The sequence below is a fragment of the Elephantulus edwardii genome, unplaced genomic scaffold (genome assembly GCF_000299155.1).
Source record: "Elephantulus edwardii isolate Elephantulus edwardi_28Jun2011 unplaced genomic scaffold, EleEdw1.0 scaffold00008, whole genome shotgun sequence".
In the NCBI taxonomy this organism is placed as follows: domain Eukaryota; kingdom Metazoa; phylum Chordata; class Mammalia; order Macroscelidea; family Macroscelididae; genus Elephantulus; species Elephantulus edwardii.
Window position 1 is genome coordinate 21129037 of NW_006399758.1, and position 8681 is coordinate 21137717.

Consider the following 8681-nt stretch of genomic DNA (forward strand, 5'->3'; position numbering starts at 1 on the left):
TCCTCCTTGGAGGCTAGGATTTTGAAGCTCTACCTCACTTACATTGGACACATGGCCAGGAGAGACTGGTCCTTGGAGAAGGACATCATGCTTGAAAGGGTGGATGGACAACACAGGAGAAGGACACCCGGGATAAGATGGATTAATACAGTAACTGGGGCGGTGATGTGTCAGAATGAGTGGGACTGGGTCAGGACAGGGAAGGGTTCAGAGTGCTGTACTTAGTGTTGCTGTGCATCAAAAATGACTCAGTCAATAACATTCTATGACAGGTTTGGAAGCAGGAGTATCATCCACTTTCTAAACAACTTGACTCTGGAAACTCTATGAACTTTGATAAATGTCAATAGTAGAGGGGCTTCAGGCCTTTTGTTCATAGGGTCACTATGAGTCATGCTTGACTCGAAGACAAGCAATAACAACATAATATTCATATAAGCATTTATATATTGTTATTATGTGCCATTTAGTAGCTTGCGCTTCGTAATGGCTCTATGCACAATAGCTCTGAATCCTGCTCTACCCTAAGCTAATTTTATCATCTCTGACACACTTACCTTCATTACCCCAGTTACTGGGTCAATCCATCTCATCCAGGATCTTTCTCTGCTGTGCTGTCTCTTGACTCTCCCAAGCATGATTTCCCTCATTCTGGCTATATGATCAAAGTCCAAGACAAAAATCTCTAACTGCTTGCCTTCAAAGAACAGATTGGTTTCCAGCTATCCCACTCCTTAGAATATACCCTGAGAAAATGACAACTGAGGCGCAAATGGAAATCTGTGCACCAAGGTTCATAGCAGTATTATTCAGCATTACAAGAACATAGAAACAGCCCAAATGTCCAAACACGTTTGAATGGATTGAGAAATTATGAAACATTCACACAATGGAATACTATGCAGCATGCCAGAGCAATAATTTTATAAATCAGTTGGGAGTGGAGAGCATTATACTAAGTGAACTAACTCAGACCCATAAAGGCAAATACTGTATAAAACTATTATTGTAGAACATGTATAAAGGGACAATTTTTTGGAGAGAGTTCAGCTGGAGTGCTCTTTGGAGGCAAGAATGATGAGGCTTCACCTCGCCTACTTTGGACATGTTGCTAGGACGTGCTGTTCCTTGGAGGAGGACTTGATATTGGGAAGGGTGAAGAATTAATGAAAGACAGGAAGACCCTCAACCAGGTGGATTGACAGGATGACTGTTGCAATGTGCTCTTGTGTATTAGGAAGCATGAGGATGGCACAAGATAGAATCGGCTTCATATCTTTTGTTCGTAGCGTTCTGTGAGTTGTGATCGACTGGATGGCACCTAACAAACAACAATGAGGATACAAGAGGGGGAGGGGGAAAACAGAGGGATGAGAATGAGCTGGCGGGGTGTTAATCATAGGGTCACAAAATTTGATGGGTGGAGGGAAGACTGAAATGGGAAAGATCCGATGTGAGATATAATGTATACAAACTTCGTAAAAACCAGTATAAAATAAAAATATCTAAATTTTTAAAAAAAATCTTTGCCTCTAAGAAGCAGCTTGGTTTCATCCTCTCCAAGACATACTTGTCAGTTCTCTTGACAGGTTCAAAAATCTTCTTGAACACCGTAACTCGAATGCATCAATTCTTCTTCTGTCATCCTTGGTCATCGTTCCACTCTCTGATGCCTAGCAAGTAATTGCAAAGGCCCTGATCAGGCACACCTCAGTCTCTAGACTGACTAGCTTATTTTCAGGATTCTGGAGAATTCCCTCACAGTAGATTTCCCTAATTCAATTCATCTTTTGATTTTCTGACCACTGATGTCAAGATATGGATTACAAAACCTATCAAGCTGAATTTTTTACAATCTCAATCTCTTCCCCCTCTATCACGATGGTTCCAATTGGCCTACTGGTGAGAATCTTCAGTTTTTTGATGTTGAGCTTCAATCTATATTGCAAATGATAGTCTTTGAAATTCTTCAGGTTTAGGCTCTTCTCAGTTTGAGCAAGTAAGGTTGTGTTATCTGAATAAAACAGATTGTTGATGAACCCTCCTCTCATGCTGATACTACATTTTTTCCTCATAAAGTCTAACCTCTTAAATATTCTGTTCTGTAGAGTGTTGAATATACCATGGACTGCTAGGAGAACAAACAGGGTTGTCCTGGAGAGGGTGAAGCCAGAATGCTCCTTGGAGTCAAGGATTCTGAAGCTTCATTTCACATACTTTGGCATGTTGCAAGGAGGGACTGACTGGTCCTTGGAGAAGGACATGATGTTTGGGGGAGTGGAAGGATGGCGCAGGAGAGGAAGACCCTCGATAAGATAGATCAATTCTGTGAGTGTAGTGGTGGGAATGAGTGTGTTTGAGACGGCAAGGTTGGCACAGGATAGAATGGCATTTAGGGCTCTTGTACATAGGGTTGCTCTGAGTCGCAAGCAACTCGATGGCACATAACAACAACAACAACAACAATATACTGATTTAAATGGTATGGAGACAACACATCCCTGGACCACTACTTGTCTGATTTTGAACCATGCAGTGTTTCTTTGCTCTGTTCTGATGACTGTCTCCTGGCCCAAGTATAGTTTTCACATGAACACAATCAGGTGTTCTGTGTGCCTTCGCATATATACGTATATACGTGTATAGATCCTCATCTCACATCTCCCAACACATTATTTATACACACACACACACACACACACACACACACACACACACACACGTATGCATATATATTTTCTAGGTAGTATAGTACTGGGCTGTCAATTTGCTGTACAGAGAAAACTCGTGGTTGCTGTGATGCTGAACATTGTGACCCTGATGTGACAAATGCGATATTGGTAACCCACGGTGGACAGTGTTTGGTGGAGCTCTCCAGTTAAAACAAGCTTGGAAGCAGGAGTGGCATCCATTTCTGAAATAGCTTGCCTGTGGAAACACTATGAACTTGGAGAAATTAAAAAGTTATACAAGAGGTTCTTGACCGGAGATTTTCCCAAGACAATTTGTCTTGATTTCCTGAACACTGGTGCCAAGAGTGTTGATTGTGGAGCCAAGCAAGCTGTAAGAATGAACAACCTCAATCTCTTCTCCATCTATCATGGTGCTGCCAGTTGGCCCTGTGGTGAGAATCGTTGACTTCTTGATGCTGAGCTTCCATGCGTATTAAAGATTACAGTTCTTGACCTTCTACAGCAAGTATTTCAAGTCCTTCTCATTTAAATCAAGTAAAGTTGTGTCATCTGCATAACGTAGGTTGTTGATAAGTCTTCCTCCAATCCTGATATTACATTCCTCCTCATAAAGCCCAGCTCCCAAATTTCTGTTCTACATATAGATTGTAAGGGTATGGAGACAGGATGCACACCTTTCCTGATTTTGAACAATGCAGTGTTTCTTTTCTCTGTTCTAAGGACTGATTCCTGTTTCAAGTATACCTTTCACATAAGCATAATCTGGGATTCCCATTTTCCTTAAGGTTAGCCACAATTTGTTGTGATCCATACAGTCAAATATAGATAACTATATACCAAGGATGGATGGATGGATGGATAGCTAGCTAGCTATATATATAGAGAGAGAAGGAGAGAGAAAGAGAGAGAAACAACTATAAAATAAGCAACATCACCATGACAGCAACATGCAAGTTACTTCAGCACTGTAAACTGACAATTGCTGTGGCTGTAAGAGCAAACTATTAAATAAGCAAGAATACAAATATAAAAAAATGTATAAGTTATAGGAAATAAATTATCTGGATCGGGATAGTGTGTTTCTCAGCCCCATAGAAGATTGGATTTGAAGTGCCCTATCAGATCAGAATCTCGGTTTATGGGGGTCAATGAGGCCCCAAGATGTGAGATAGGTCAGGCATAGCATATATATGGTGTGTTAAAGGGTGGAAACATTCAATCTAGGGCACAGACACTGGAGATAGCTCAGGACAGGGTAATGGTTAGATCTGTTGTTCATAAGATCTCTATGAGATGTAGTTATCTGGACAGAACGTAACAATAATAACAACATAAATATTCACACATATTAACGTTACCAGCTTTGCTTCTAGAAAACCCAGTCCGTAACAACTGCACATTCACTTTTTTATTCATGTTTGAGTAGATCATTCATTCACATATTTATTCAAGGACTCTTTGTAGATTCCGTGATGTGCACTCAATTTTCTTGAGGGAAGCATGAAACATATACAACCATGGATTTAAAATCCAGTAAGGAAATGAGCTATCAAATGATTAACTAAGTAAGTAATAGACAAGAAGATGAATTATGTTCTGTAGAATTTATAAACAAAATAGTAAAGGTATGTGTCAAGTACACACACATAAGGGAAAGCTAAATCCTGACTGATTTAACATGTAAAGACACAAGGGATCACTTTTCTATCCAGACAGTCTGCTATTTACATAAACAATGACAAGAAGAACAGCTGGAAGAGTTAGATATCTGGTAATTTTCCCACATATCAAAAAGATAAATGAAAAGGATCCGATGACTGCATGAGTCCTGAGATACCATGTAATTGAGGCGCTGATTTAATTGCATGTAGAAGTTTTCTATTTTTGCACATCTGCTATGCAATATCTGAGACAGAGAGCATCATACATTACCAGAACTTACGCTGTAATATCTCAGAAGGGCCTCACAGATGAGGGAAAGAGTCAAGTGAGAATGTGGCTTGAGATAGTTCCTCAAATGTCTTCTAGTAAAAAAAAATAAAATAAATAAATAAAAAAGTTCTGTTAACACTCAAATTATCTGTGATTCGAATCTTTGCCTGTATGATCTATGTGGATGTGGGCAACATTCACTTGAAACCCATATCAGAGCCACTGTTAGAATGTTTTAAATACAGCAAATAATTTTTTTCTGGTGTGGACTAGGTTAGAAGTTATAGCATCTCTAATTGGAGCATTTTTAAGTGCCTCTTTAAGGCAGCATTTAAAAAGTAGATGCTTTTCCTTTTTAAAGCAACCTTTAAAAAGCCAACAGAAGAACTCCTTGGCATCGGAGTATCCAAGCCTTTTTCCAGGAGTTGGCATTCAGAAGGGCCCAGGGGCAAGAGCAGCTGTATGGAACAGCACAGTGAATGCAATGTCGGGGGAGAAATTCCGTATGTGTTAATATTTATTGAAAAAAAATATCAACTTTCACCTGTATTCTGTGTCAATATGTAAAAAATTCAACTAGGTGTGATTTTATGATTAGTGACTTTTTTTCACATGCTTTCTCATTCTATGATTTAGTATGTTTTGTAGACTTTTACTCAGTAACAAAAGAGAGATAATAAGTAGTTTTCATAAATTTTTTTTTTAAAGTGGGATTGAACATGTAAAAGAAAGAAACTGAGATTCTCTTTTATTTTTTCAATCATAGGAAGCATGTAAAAAATAATCTTTAGTTTGGCTCCAATGACTGCCATCTTCTGCCGTTCAACCATAAGTACTAGACGGTACCTGGATGTCATTACTGAATATTTTGATCAGAGTTTCTATACAAGAGTTTTATCAAAAGGGGGAAAGCACACAATAGAATTTAGAAGTCTTATGTACTTCAGATTTCTGGGAGTCATGAAGGTTTAATGAATCTTTGAAACTATACCCTGGGATAACTTTTAATCTTTAAACCAAATACCCTTTGAAGTAACTTTAAAACCAAATAATCTTTTATCCTAACTAGTAAAAATATATCTGTCTTAAGCTTTAAATGCTTTTAAGAACTATCTTTGTGGGATTAATGGACAATGGAAAGATTCAATAGGAGTAGTGAACTTACTTTAATGGAAGAGAACCAAGTCAGAAAGTGAGGGTAAGAATAATTGCACAGCTCTAAGAGAGTAATCTGCTACTAATTGGTATATGAAGAAACTGTTGAAATGGTATGTTTTGCTGTTTATATCCTTAACCACAACAATAAAATAAAATTGTTAAATCTTAAAAATTATTCTTGAATAAATGAGATGGAAAGTGAATAAGGAAGGCAGAGAGGTAAGGATAAAAAGAAAAATATATATACACATATATGTCTGTGTATATAATATGTATATATATATTATGTGTATATACATATATAATGTGTGTATATATAATGTGTGTGTATCTATGTGGAGTAGCAATACACGCAATCCATTACTCTCAAAATAGGCGAGCTCTGGTGGCCTAGTGGCAAGAAGCTGTACTGCAATCCCAGAGGTGCGAGGTTCAAATCCACCAGATGCTCTGCTGGAGAAGGAGGGACAATCTCCTCCTGTACCAGTCAGATCCGATTTGACGCAGTACACACATAAAAATAAAAATTTAAAAAAAAGTAAAATAGAAACTATACAATCATAGTCCACAGTATATAACACATCTTAATACATCTCCTCAGGACCTATTTGTGCTATTGTCCTCCATCTGCTCAGTTGCTTATTATGCCTCAGGCATCATTATGCCTTTTTTTCCCCAGAAGGGTAATTAAAAAATATTTATTTACCCACTTTTTGCTTTTCTTTCCCCTACATCTCACTGAAAATATTTTCTAAACTACCTCTCTTAAACTTCATCATCATAATCTACTTTTCAATCTTCCTAACATTTATATGTCCTCATGGTTTAATTAACTTATGTATTTTCATATATTGTGTATCTGCATGAAGATAATACTTGTTGAACACATGAATGAAAATACTCAGAAATCTGTAATTAAAAGATACTGAAGTTTTCACTCGCTTCTGGCCGCTGGCTGTCCCGGCTCACGCCCGCAGCCATCATGCCTCGCAAAATTGAAGAAATCAAGGACTTCCTGCTCACAGCCAGGCGAAAGGATGCCAAATCTGTCAAGATTAAGAAGAACAAGGACAATGTGAAGTTCAAGGTTCAGTGCAGCAGGTACCTCTATACCCTGGTCATCACAAAGAGAAGGCCAAGAAGCTGAAACAGTCCCTGCCCCCAGGTTTGGCAGTGAAGGAGCTGAAATGAACCAACACGCTGATTTGAATTGCAATAAAATTTAAAAAAAATATACTGAAGTTTTCTACTTCGATCATTATTCTCATCAAAGATAAATTAACTGGAGATTAGTTGTTTGCAATATTCTAACAGTTCATTCCGTTAAAAGAGGAAAAAAAAATTATCACTGCTCAATATCTAGGTAGGTACATAAACATTTGGTCCAGTGATTTTATGAAATATTTAACTTTTCATTGACTACCATGCAGATATTATTAGAGACTTATAATGGAAAGATAAGCCAGATAGAATCCTTCCCTTCATGAAACTTACAGTTCCCATGTCATACATATTAGATATGAGGGAAGGGGAGAATGAGAAAGTGTATGCTGGTCCACAGAATACTCAGAAAGGTATAAAGTATCTATGTGTCCTGGGGAGACCTCCGCATCTATTTCATGGGTAAAATTTGGTTCTATTTGTGATTTTTAATGAATGTAAATTAATACATATAAATCATTGACAATATAGGTGACACAGTATAAGGTCTGTTAAAGTTCTAAAAGTGTCAGCTTTCATTCTCACATTAACAAAAACAGAAAAGCTACGGTCTTCCACAAGGATCAGACATGTCCATAATTTCCCAAGCCGAGAAGCTGCCTGAGTTACTAAGCAAGTCAGGCAGAGTTTAAATACCTCTCCCAATATCTTCATTCCTCTGAGGACTTCAGATGGTCACTATGTCAGTCAGGCACTGCTGAGACTTCAAACAGGTTTTCTCCTTTATTGAGAGGTCACCCACAGAGGCCTGGGCAGGCAAAGGCAGAGTTCACCTTTGCTTTCTTTCTTGACTGTGTCACGTACCTGTTCAAATGGAATCCCCAGTTAGAGTGATCCCTGAGGCCAAAGAGTTCTATTAAACCACAGCAAGAATTGGTCATCTATTTGCTCCTGGGAAAATCCTACTGCTGTGACTAATAAGTATTTCAAAAGAAATAAATGAGCATGTCATTCATCCTATGATTACAGGATGAGCTGGAAGGGAGTTAGTGGCCAGCCAGTCCTTTACCTTAACCCCCAGTTATTGAATTCTTTCCCTTAAGAGTGCAAATTGTCCCACAACAAGGAATTACATTCTTTTCCAACCACTACTATGGCAAATCTGGTGGACAATCACAGACTATAGCAAAAGAAGGTAATGTTGGCACTTTCAAGAAAGAGAAAGACAATATTTGCATCAGTAATGGTGTGCATTTTCTGTGGATTTACTTTATAATAATAGCAACCTTATAGGACAAATTGTCTTGTTGTGAGCAACTTTATAGGACAAAGTGATGTTGTTGCATGATACTGAGTCAAAACTGACCCATAACTGACTGTCCAGCCACTTTTCAGATTTAATAAATCATAGAGATGATGAATGTCCATCTTTCTTCCTTGAAGCAGCTGGTGGATTAAAACCACTTATCTTTGAGATTGCAACACAGCCATGTAGAGTTTCAATGGCTGCAATCCCTAGGAAATCAGATGGCTCCAACTATCTTCTGTAAAGTGGCTAGTGGATTCCAATCACTACACTTCCAATTAGCTGATGATTTAAACATGCACCACCAAGAATTCTTATCAGTAACTGAGGTTCATATTTTGTATTATTGTTCACTCTTTGCTTTTACCCAGTTCTACAGATTTAGACAAAATCCATAATGTTATATATCCATTACAGTATCATACAAAATT

The 8681-nt window shown here is 38.0% G+C and overlaps 1 pseudogene; it reads left to right on the forward strand.

Moving 5' to 3' along the window:
• The first annotated feature begins 6765 nt into the window (after positions 1-6765).
• LOC102852689 lies at positions 6766-6974 on the forward strand (annotated as a pseudogene).
• Positions 6975-8681: the final 1707 nt, after the last annotated feature.